We start from the raw sequence: 12095 nt of genomic DNA on the forward strand, positions 1-12095 counted from the left end.
TTCTTTACCCTCTTTAGAAAAGTTGGGGAGTAAAAATGAGTAATTTCAGTTTCTTGCTTATTTGTGCTATTTGGTAGGTAAGAAAAAAATTTGGCTCAAGAATATTTATACATAATTTAGAAAAATACTAAAGAGTGATAGTTGAGGATCAGGAGCGGTTCAAAATATTATACGCGCTCTAAAGTCAAATAAATTTTATTGATAGGCCTTAAATTTTAAGAAAATCATAATTACAAATATGATTCATGTTTGATAACTCGACATATTTGAATTCTAAGAAGTAAAACAAAAGTACTCTTACGATGTAACTTTTTTTTTAAAAAAAAATGTATGTTGTTTTATATATATAAAAAAATAAGGTGAGAGTTGGAAAATAGAAGTTGGTTCTTGGAGTTGATAAACATAAATCCATACCAAACACACCCTTAAATCAAATACATAAACATATGCCAATACCAAAATTTTTGCTATTTATAAATATCATTGGAAGAAACTTAATGGGACCAAATTTCATAGTTTTGATTCCTCCGACTCGGTGACAGACGTTCATCCTCCACTGGATGAAATGAAAAAGTAAATAAAATAGCATTTACGGCCACATCCGTTAATCCTTTATCTAATGAACTATAAAGTAAATATGCCTATACGGCGACAAACAGAGAAATACAAATATAAATAAAATAGCCTTTACGGCCACAACTATTCATACTCCACCGGATGAACTACAAAAGTAAATATCATGGCCTTTACGGCAACAGCCGTCCATCCTCTATCGGATGAACTTTGAAACTAAATATGATGACCTTTGTTGGATTTGGCTGATGAAATTGATACAGATCATTTGGGGGTTGCAAATGACATTATCTCAATTACAGCTTGCTTGTACATTTCTTCCACTGTCGATGCTTCGGAGAATTGAGCTATGCTAGTTCCACCTTTAGCCTGAATATACATCAAACATGTTTTTAGAACCAAGCAATAACAACAACAATAATATATTCAATAAAATCTTACAAGTGAGGTCTGAAGAGAGTAATATATACACATGATTACCCATATGATCTTGTAAAAGTAGAAAGACTATTTCTATTAGACACTCCACTTAGGTAAAATAATTTTAATAATTTCTAAACATAATCTATGACTATACTATATGTAGTAGCAAATAGAAAGTTTCAACCTCAAGGTGAAACTAGGTGAGAGAAGGCATTTTTTTTAAAAAAGATGGATATACTTTTTTTACCTTCATTTCATGTGAAGATAATGTTTAATTAGACATGAGACTTATGAAAGGAAAAAACAACTATTTCTCAAACACCCTTAATTTTAAATCAAAAAATTTCCCAACGTGTGTCATTCTTTAATTTCCTGATCACTCAAACAAAGACATATTATTTTGAAGAAAATGAAAGGACTTACATGAGCTTGGATCATGAACATGCTTCTGAACTGATCAGATGAAACTTGAGCACACACAATCTCAATCTTATGTTTCCCCAAAACATAACAAATGAATGTGAATAGCCCTGACTTCTTAGGACAACACACACTAATATGTGCATCTTCACCACAAACATTTAGTATCACGTTTGGTGAACTCCATGTCATAAAACCTGTTGGAATGTTATTATTCACCATAAGGGGACTAGCACCATGAGTTGTTGGTGTAATAGCGGATGAATTACGTGTTGATCCTTGATAACCCAGATATTTCTCCCAACTATTACCAGCATTTGTGAATTTCTGTGAACTCATCAACCTTATGCTATGTTCTTGAAGCCTTTCTAGTTTTTCCTGTTCAAGCTTCTCAAAAGTATTCTGTAGTTTTAGGATGTGGTTCACTGCTTTCTCAACAATGGCAGACTTATCAGCCTGCATATATAAAAAATATGAAATTAATTTAATTTCTACTTCAGAGGCAAAGTCGGGATTTTCACTGATTAACGAGAAGTAAATACATACCAAGAAGTCAAGGGAATACCATATCTACTATATATATGCACGAGTTAATTAGTTTAAGGTCATTTATTAGTGTCTGAAAAAGATTCATTTAATAAGTAAAAATTACAAAAAAAAAGAGGCTATAATTTGGAATCTATAATCTTCAAACCATGTTTATTAATACGCATCTGACCAATCTATCCTTCTTATAAAATTAATTGTAATAAGCAATTTATACATAAAAGTGTTATTAGTTGTAATTAATATGAAAAATAAGCAAGTTTTATCGGTAACAACAAGTGAAAATACGCTACTACTAGTGTAATGATTTTGTATATGGTTAATTTATACAAATTAAATTGATATAAAAATTAATACTTGTTAATTACTTCAATGAGTTACAAAGATCTTATGATTATACGGATTAAGAAAATGCTATTTTTGACAAATTTACAATGGAATTAGAATAATGTTAAAAACTTCATAATCTTATGCTAGAAGAGAAAAAGCAAAGAAATTTGTGGAGATTCTTTTTTATAACTATATATGCGAAAAAATCGGAAGTTCTATATTGTTTTATCCTTCCTTTTTTTGTAAAACAAAATACGTCTTATTATTCTATTTTGGAATTAACATGTTGAGAGGTACAAATTAGTAATAAGGAAAATGTGTATATCACAAAATAAATTTATTCCAATTGAGTCGAGGGTCTACTAGAAATAGTCTCTCTAATTTTTTACTTCTTTTAGTTTATTTCGAAACATTAAATAATATTTCTTTCATTTTTGTCAATTTTTAAATTTAACTTCCACATGACATGTTTAAGATTACAAGATTAAAAAATATTTTGGTATATATGTATATATATATATGTACACACATGGAAATCAAATTACATTTTCACATAGAATCATGTCTCCTTTAGTAAGCTTCCTAAAAAGATTCGCCTAAGATTTATTCACTCAATTTAGAAAGTTGAAAGAAATGGAACTATCACGTATGAAAAGGGTTATCATATGCGATTGCCAAAAAGAACCAACCAATGAACTAATTTTTTAAATCATTTTACAAGTTTCTATTTTATTTTAAAAAAATTCATGTTCATTTTCTCAATAATTCTCGATGACTTGATTATGAGTATTAATTAAGGTTGCGGAAGACAATAAAAGGAAAATAACAAAAAAAATTGTTTCAGATAATCATAAAATTTATTGAATTATTTCCCTTTTGATCGATAAGATATCGGATGATAATAAATAAAGTATGTCATTGAGAGATTTTTATTTTACCTTAGCAGGGAGATTAGGAATCGAAGCACGGAGAGTCTCGAACAAGATTCCAATTTTCTTTGTCCTTTCTCTCGCCGTCCATATGTGTATCTCATGCTCTAATCCTCTTCTATCTCCAGCTCCATCAACACCGGAATTTAATTCAGCAATTCCCTTACCATTTTTTTTCGGTTGGGTGGACTTCTCTTCTTACCAACATTGGTACTCGCTTCAACCACCTCATTAACAACTGTCAGCGGCTGATAAGTATCAAATCTAGTTGGATCTGGCAACTTGTCACCCTCAAACGTCACTCCACTCCCAATTTGATTGTCATTCAAGTTCAGGTACGACTAAACATCATTAGTTTCCCATGGAAAAACATGATTATTCTCGCCGTCTCCATTCATTCTTTTTCTTTTTCAGGTGGTTTGATATTGTACCCTAAGTTACGCCTATATATAGAATATTTTCTTATAGGGGGCAAAGTGTAAAATTGAGAAATGAGGAATTGGATATGATGAATATTGAAAATGAAAAGAATATACAAAAGGGTGAAAAAAGAAAAAAAAAAAAAGAGAAAAAAAAAATAAAAAGTAGGGATAAAAAANTTCTTATAGGGAGCAAAGTGTAAAATTGAGAAATGAGGAATTGGATATGATGAATATTGAAAATGAAAAGAATATACAAAAGGGTGAAAAAAGAAAAAAAAAGAGAAAAAAAAAAAGTAGAGATAAAAAAGGATGATTCATTTGTAATGAATAAAAAAACAAAATACAACCATAAGACAAAATGTCGTTACTGGTAAACAAAAAATGGTAGCTAAAGTACTTTTTGTTATAGATTTTGTTCTCACTCAATTGGGCCTCAATTCACACTTACCTCTACTAAAAATAATTAATTAATATTAATTACTAGGGATAAGGGTCTTAAAAATGCCACAACTTTGGTCGGATTTGTTGTTGTGATACTAAACTTTCATGATGACCTATTACCTCCATACACTATTTAATACCGTATTTTTTACCCCCTGAACTATTTAATAGTGTATATTAATGGTATATAAGTGCCCACGTGGAGACATTACTATTTATAATTTTGCATTATTTTTTATGTCCACGTGGGAAAATATATATGTTTAAAATACGGTATTAAATAGTCTAGGGAGGTAATAGGTCCTCATGAAAGTTTAGTATCGCAACAACAAATTCAACCAAAGTTGGGTATTTTTTTCAGACCCTTATCCGTAATTACTAATACTAAGTTACAAAGTTAATCAAGATATTATTCTCATCTATACAAACAGACTATGTTTTTTTTTTTTCCAATTAAAATGATTGTATACAAGTATAATTACTTAAGATTTTTTTTTTTTAAATGCAAGTCTTAATTCTTAAGTTATATGAATTAGGTGAGTCTGAGTTGTAGTCTTATAATATAAGATTATTCACGTGATTATTAATGTTAATGAAATTTAATTAATAGCTGGCTCCGACTATATACATTAGATTTTACACATCTTTTTACTCATTTATTCAAGTTAATCACACTAGAATTAATAATTAAGCAAGTGTTTTTCCGTAAAGAAATTTTTTTATCATGCAATATCCATTCCATATAAAAGAAAAACTATCATCATTTTATTTCATCTTCTGGCCAAGATGTTAAAATGCCTCTAAATTCTAATTATGGCTTTCCCTTTCTTAGGGGGAAAAAGGAATTGGTTAGGATATTAATTCCTTTGCTAATCCTCCACTAGTTTGTAGCCAGCAATTTTTTTTATATAATTCATTAATAAATATTATAATCAATTTATTATTATTATTATTGGTAAAAAAAAATTATTGCTATTTTCTTTTAATGATGACAATCAAGAGTATCAAATGTAGGGAGGTGTATTGATTGGCTTGGTTTGGTTTTGAAATTTATCAGTTCAATTTATTGGTGGTTTGTATACATGCTAAATTGTTGTAGAACTATTACGATAATGGCCGATTGATTATTGATTTATCGGTCTAACCGTTAAGATTTGATTAAAAAAAATCATTGAAAATCACTTACAAACAAGGTGACAAACCAAATAAATCATGCATATGAGTTGACAGATTGCATCTTGCTCAAAAGCAAAGATATTCACATTTTAGAATTTTTGAGAGTTTAAAGCAGTCATTAATACACGTATGAAACTAAACTCTAAGTCAAGGACTTTATATACTAAATGGTATAAATATAATTTTTTAATTTACTATGGGGTTATAGATAACTCGTTAAGAAAAAATCTCAACCCGTTCAAAAGCAATTCATGATAATAAAAAAATCAAAATTGTTATTGAAACCATCGAACAAATAACACATTATCGATAAACCAATAATTTTTTCTGTTTGATTTTGAACAACCCTAATCAAACGAATGAGTTAAATTGAATTTGGGCATGTTAAATCTAATTGAGTTAATAAATAAATGAGTCAAGTTACTTGGATTGAAATGGACTAAATTTCGAATCATAGCTCAATCCACCAAATTCTTATTAAGTTTTAATTTTTTTATGAGGAACTTTCGCAAATAGCAACAATAATAAACTTAATTATGCTCCATAGTTATTGTTTGCATAACGGGTTGTACCTACACTTTAAGTTGCTTCGTTTGTATAATTCGCGAATTTGTATAATTCACAGGTTTGTATAATATGCGAGTATATTTGTATAATTAAGTTATTTTTGTATAAACTCAAAATAGCAAATTTATACAATTACAAACATCAGAAGTGTATACAGTTATACAAATTCCTGAAAGCTTTTCTCACAAACTTCAGACCATTAAAACTTCGTTGTCTTCTGAGTCAACTTTGTCAACGGGGATAAAATAGATGAGAATCCCTCGACAAACCTTCTATAATAACCAGTCAATCCCAAGAAACTCCTAATATCCGTTGGAGATGTGGGTCTGAGCCAGTTTTGCACTGCTTCAATCTTCTAAGTGTCAACTTGTATCCCTTCTCCAGATACAATGTGGCCTAAGAACGCCACGGACCCAAGCAAAATTCACACTTGGAAAATTTGGCATACAACTCTCTATCTTTGAGAGTTTGGAAAACTACTCTGATATTATTAGCATGATCATCCTTATTCCTTGAATAAATTAGAATGTCATCAATAAATAGGATAACAAACATATCAAGATAAAGCTTAAACACTTTGTTAATAAGGTTCATGAACGCTGCAGGAGCATTAGCCAAGTCAAAAGACATAACCAGAAACTCATAATGATCATAGCGGGTCCTGAATGTTGTCTTTGGAATATCACTCTCTCTTACCCTCAACTGATGATAGCCAGATCTAAGGTCTACCTTAGAGAAGCAAGCGGCACCCTAAAAGTTGATCGAAAAGATCACCAATTCTCGGAAGAGAATACTTATTCTTTATAGTAACCTTGTTCAATTGGCGGTAATCAATACACATCCTAAGAGAAGCATCTTTCTTTCTCACAAATAAGACGGGAGTGCCCCAATGTGAGACATTTGGTCGAATTAAACATTTATCAAGAAGATCTTTAAACTGCTCTTTTAACTCTTTCAACTCAGCTGGAGCAATTATTTATGGCGGAATAGAGATAGGTCGAGTATCAGGAATAATATCTGTATCGAAGTCTATTTCTCTCTAAGAAGGGACTCTGGAAGATCATCTAGAAAGACCTTTGGAAACTCAGTCACAACTGGAACTGACTGAATAAGTGATGTCTCAACACTAGAGTCATTAACTCGGACTAAGTGATAGATGCACCCCTTGGAAAATAACTTTATGGCCTTAAGGTATGAAATAAAATGACCTTTAGGCACTGCTGAACTATTCCTCCACTTAATAACTGGTCATTAGGAAACTGTAACTTAACTACTCGAGCTCTACAATCAACTGAGGCATAATAAGCATGAATCCAGTCCATACCTAGAATAACATCAAAGTCCACCATGTCTAACTCGAGTAAGTCAACCATGGTATTCTTGTGATTGACAGAAATGGTACAATCACGATAAACTCTCTCAGTTAGAATAGACTCACCAACAGGTGTAGAAACACTGAAGGGCTCAAGAAGTTGCTCAGGAAGGATATAAAATCTCATAGAAATATATGGAGTCATAAAATATAGACTCTCACTTGGATTAAGCAATGCATATACATCAAAATAAAAGAATTTGATCATACCCATGACAATATTTGGTGAATTCTCTTGCTCTTGGAGACTAGATCATACCAGTGACATCATCTGGTGAATTCTCTTGCTCTTGGAGACTAGTGATAGCATACAGACGGTTCGCTCCTCCGTCTGTCCCTGAAGTAGCTCTTCTAGGTGCAGCTCTGTCTGCTGGAGCCGCTAAAGAAGATTGGGCTCTATTTCCCATTACCATTACCTTACCTGTTCTTGGGGAACTCTCTCATGAAGTGACTTGTCTTACCACACTTGAAGCAACTAGTGGAGCCATCACGACACGCTCATAGGTGGTTTCTACCACACTTAGCACATGCAGGAGTCTGGTTGGCCCCTTGTGCCACACTACCTTAAGATTGAGTAGGTATAGCTCTGAAGTTCTGCAAATTCTAATTCATGAACTCACCTCTGTTCTTTGGTGCAGGTGCACTAGCAGATGATGGAGCATGTCTAGTTGGCTTTTGTTGAAAAGATGATCGGTTCGCATTACCCTTATGTTGCTCAGACTCATCACTTGTTGTCTTTGCCTTCTTGTTGCGGAACTCTTCCCTATCTCTCAACTTGTCTTCCTCAATTTGCCGCACATGGATCATTAGCCTTGCTATTTTCATGTCTCCTATCAACATAGGAGCCTTCCCTTCTTTGCTTGACATGCGAGATAACCAAGAAACAAACAAGCCCACCCTGCTCCTCACGTCAGCAACCATCTCCGGAGCATAACAGGATAGTTGAGTGAACTTAAGGTTGTACTCATGCACACTCATGGATTCTTGCTTAAGAGTGAGGACTTCTCTTACCTTGACCTCTCTCAGCTCACGGGAAAACAAACGCCCCATGAAAGCACCTTCAAACACAACCCAACTCACAATTGATGCTCCTTCAGCTCTACTCTTCTTCCATTGGTCGTACCAGACCCTAGAAACACCCTTCAGTTGGTATGCAACTAACTCCACACGCTCAAAATCTACAATATGCATCACCTCAAACACTTTCTACAACTCTCCCACAAAGCTTTTTGGATCCTCAGTGACACTTGAACCGGTGAACCCTGGAGGATTCATCCTCAAGAACTCACGGATTCTAGATGTATCAGCAACATCCTATCGAACCCCTCTCTGTTGCCCAGCTTGGTTGCTCACACCTTGACTCAACATCCAGATAGCATCCCAAAACTTAACATTAGTGACCTCTCCTTGGGGTTGCACTTCTGGTGCATTGGGGACCCCTTGATCCCAGGGATCAACATTTCTCCTAGAAGGACAAAACAACTCTTTGTGGAGGCATGATTTGAAAGATACGCGCAAACATGCATTAGAAAGAGACTTTTATAAAGTTGAACTCTATCGCACGAAAAGAGAATGAAAGAAGTGAGATATTTCCTAAATGACGTAGCCTCCTAATTATAGATGTGGCACGCTTCACACCGATAACTAAGAGTCTACAGACGGCTTCATAGACACCCTAGGACTTTTGAACTCTGTGCTCTGATACCAAGTTTATCACGCCCCGAGCCTACACTCTGGGCGTAATAGGCACTCGAGAACCACTGTTGGCCCCAAGCGAACCCTTGGCATGGCTCAACTCTCAACAGAAGACTTACTCAACAATATATGAACTCAAAAGTAAAGCTTTAACTCAAATATCTCAAGTATATAACTTAAGAGTATTTAAAGTATTCAACTAACCAAAAATGGCAATTCAAGTCTCAAACATTAAGGATGGAATTGAAAAAGACTTCTCAAAACACTATTGTCTATTAAGCCTCTAATAACTATGATAGACGTCGGGATAAGACCCATGACATTCTAGAAAAACTAAAAATACAAGTGAAATCCTTCGGAAGCAAGTAGGCTCACTAAAGCAACTCTGGAACTGCAAGTGGTATCAACGGTATGCCTGTTAATGACCCTAAACTCCTATATATGCGAATGGCGTCAAGACATGGAATGTACGAGCATACAAGGGGAACTCTAAAGCACATACACTTGAACTGATAAAAGGGAAAAACATACTCACCTCAACTCAACTCAACTCAACTCAACTCAAGGATACTCAAACTCAGAAATACTCAACTCAGATCAATATAAAAGCAACAATAAAAATGCATTATAAAGAAAGCTTTTGAAACAATAGATAATAACTCAATGTATTTAAAAATACAATAATAACTCTTTTACTCTTATTTGGGAGATTCTCTAATCGACAACCATCACTATGAGTTATGTGATAATACAACGTGTCGCCCATGCTTCCAGAACTGTCTTATACCTTGCCGGAGTATAAGACATCCTCAACTAAGTGGATCCACTAAGTTATGCTTAAAAGCAAACAGAAAATAATCTAAAAAGTATGACCCTTTTTACCCATGTTGGCATACATGGTTTATGAGGACTTTAAGTTATCTGAACTCATCCCTTTATCAGTGCTCAATACTACTCCCAATAATATAGCTCATGCTCATATGTTTAAAAACATTTCCTCATCCTCAAACTTCGAAATTATTACTCAAAAGGTTCTCTTAAAAGAGATAGTGCTCAAAAACTCCTCATGAACTCATTTGGAAATCAAAGTTTCCTCTCATTTTACATGTAAATCATTTACTCTTGGGAATACTTAGTTCCCGTATAATCATTTCAAAAAATGAAACTCGACTCTCCTCACCATCATACTCAAGTACTCAAGTTTAAAACAAGTTTTAAAAGTTTGCAAAAGACTTCTCAAAATGACTTAAAGGTTCTCTCAAACTTGACTCCTAATCTTTTCTTGAATTTGAAATGTGAATTCAAGAGTTATGATTCATGATATATAATATCTCTCGTTGATTAATGAAGGTTTAAATAGTTAGGATTAAGAAAGGAATGAAAGCTCGACTCAAAGGAACAATTGCGGAAAGAAGGGAGGCAGGGAAAGTTGGTTGACGCTCCAGGCACATCCCTAGCGCACCGCGCCAGCCCTCCACTTAATGGGGCTGGTTTGTAGCGCACTGCAGGCACAGGGCGCCAGCCCTCTTGGCGCATCTAGGTGTTGTCGCCCCAGCCAATTCCCAGAACGTTTCGATGAATTTTTCTTCTCGATTTGTGGCCCTAATTCACCTAGAATCGAATGATTTCTTCCAAACTCTCTTAGATTCGAATACCCAATATAAGTAAACAAAAATATACTCAAGAAAAACTCTCAAACTCATAATATTCACCCCAAGAACTCATCAAAAGATTTAAGAACGAAACTTCAAGAAAACTCATCAAAAACTTCAATACATGGACTTTCATGGACGAAATTAAATCAAGAAACTCATGATTGGCATGAGGGTGAACAAACTCATCACTATGAAAGCTTACATACCTCGAAAGGATCAAATCCTTGGCGAAATTCATCGAATATCGCAAGAAGTCTTGAGCGCTTGAAGCTTTTCTCCTTTTTCTTCTCTTGAACTTTGCCCTAATTTTCCAAATGCTTTTAGACTTTAGAGTAAACTGATTTTAATCAGATTTGACCTCTAATTTGGGTGGGAAAACGTGTGGACCTAGTGGTGTAAGGAAAAGACCAAAATACCCCTTTATAATTTGGATGAATTTCCTTAACTGGACAGGCTGAATTCAAACGGTCATATCTCCCTCATCCGAACTCAAAATTTATCAAACTTGGTGGCGTTGAAAAGAGGACTCAAAGATCTTTCATTTGATATCTTATGGGCCACCTAACGCATCTAGTACTAAACGTTATGGTCGTTTGAAGTTGACCCAAAACACACAATTGAAGACTAACTTGCACAAATCTCAAATTGACTATTTCTAATTTAGTTCTTTCAATAATTAGCCCTTTCTAAGACCGAGGTGTTACACTTTCTTCCCCAAGTCTTCTTCTCCTACCCCCCCCCCCCCCCCCCACAATTCTCCTTTTTTCTTTTATTCTTGTTCTTCATCAAGTCAAATCAACACTCGATTCCATAACATTCTATCAATGGAGAATAATGTGATTCTCCTACAACATCATGAAAGTTGAATTGCAAAGTAACAATTTATTAGTTCTCACGTTGAGGCAATTATAGTAGAATCTACTTCTGATTATAAAAATTTAATCACACAAATTTCAAACAAAATCAAGATTAATACTTTTGAAAACATTGAGATTAACTATGGAATTGTATTTGGATTTCCGCTATTGAAAATATCTAATAATATAAGCGTGAAAGTCTATATTGAGTTGAAGAAGTAGAAAAATCCTGAAATTACTTCATATCCATTGTTGCTCAAATACAATCATTATTTTACCAAATCAATCCTCAATCTTTATGTAAAACATCTAAATCCTCAATGATACCATGAGCTTCCGCTTTATCTAAAGAAAATACCTCTTCCTTTCTCTCTTCTTGATCAACGGATCCAGAATGATCAGGTGAAGCCCCCCTTCTCGTTGGCACGGAAAACAAATTAATTTTTTGAGCTCCTGAATCATCAATTGGACAAATTTTCTTTTACTTTTGAATACTTGCCTAGAGAAAGCAGCGAATTACTTTATGCTCGCCACTTGACTGTAAGGAGAGGAGCGACAGTGAAATGGTGATTCCTCCATTTCCATTGAAGTAGGGAGGGTCTCCTTCCCCACCATTCCGACTTATTATTGATAGGGATTTTATCTATGCTAAGAATACCTTGCTTACCAAGCCGCCCACTTGAGAAGCT

At 34.0% G+C, this 12095-nt stretch overlaps 1 protein-coding gene and 1 pseudogene across 1 annotated transcript in view; both read right to left on the minus strand.

Moving 5' to 3' along the window:
* LOC125841344 (uncharacterized) overlaps positions 1-5710 on the minus strand; it is a 404974-nt gene extending 399264 nt beyond the window's left edge. Inside the window, exon 1 of the mRNA XM_049520471.1 lies at positions 5701-5710. The gene's annotated coding sequence lies outside the window, so the exon portion shown is untranslated. The remainder of the gene's footprint in view (positions 1-5700) is intronic.
* LOC125857127 (transcription factor bHLH95-like) lies at positions 838-3619 on the minus strand (annotated as a pseudogene).
* Positions 5711-12095: the final 6385 nt, after the last annotated feature.

The sequence above is a fragment of the Solanum stenotomum genome, chromosome 1 (assembly GCF_019186545.1).
Source record: "Solanum stenotomum isolate F172 chromosome 1, ASM1918654v1, whole genome shotgun sequence".
Lineage (NCBI taxonomy): Eukaryota > Viridiplantae > Streptophyta > Magnoliopsida > Solanales > Solanaceae > Solanum > Solanum stenotomum.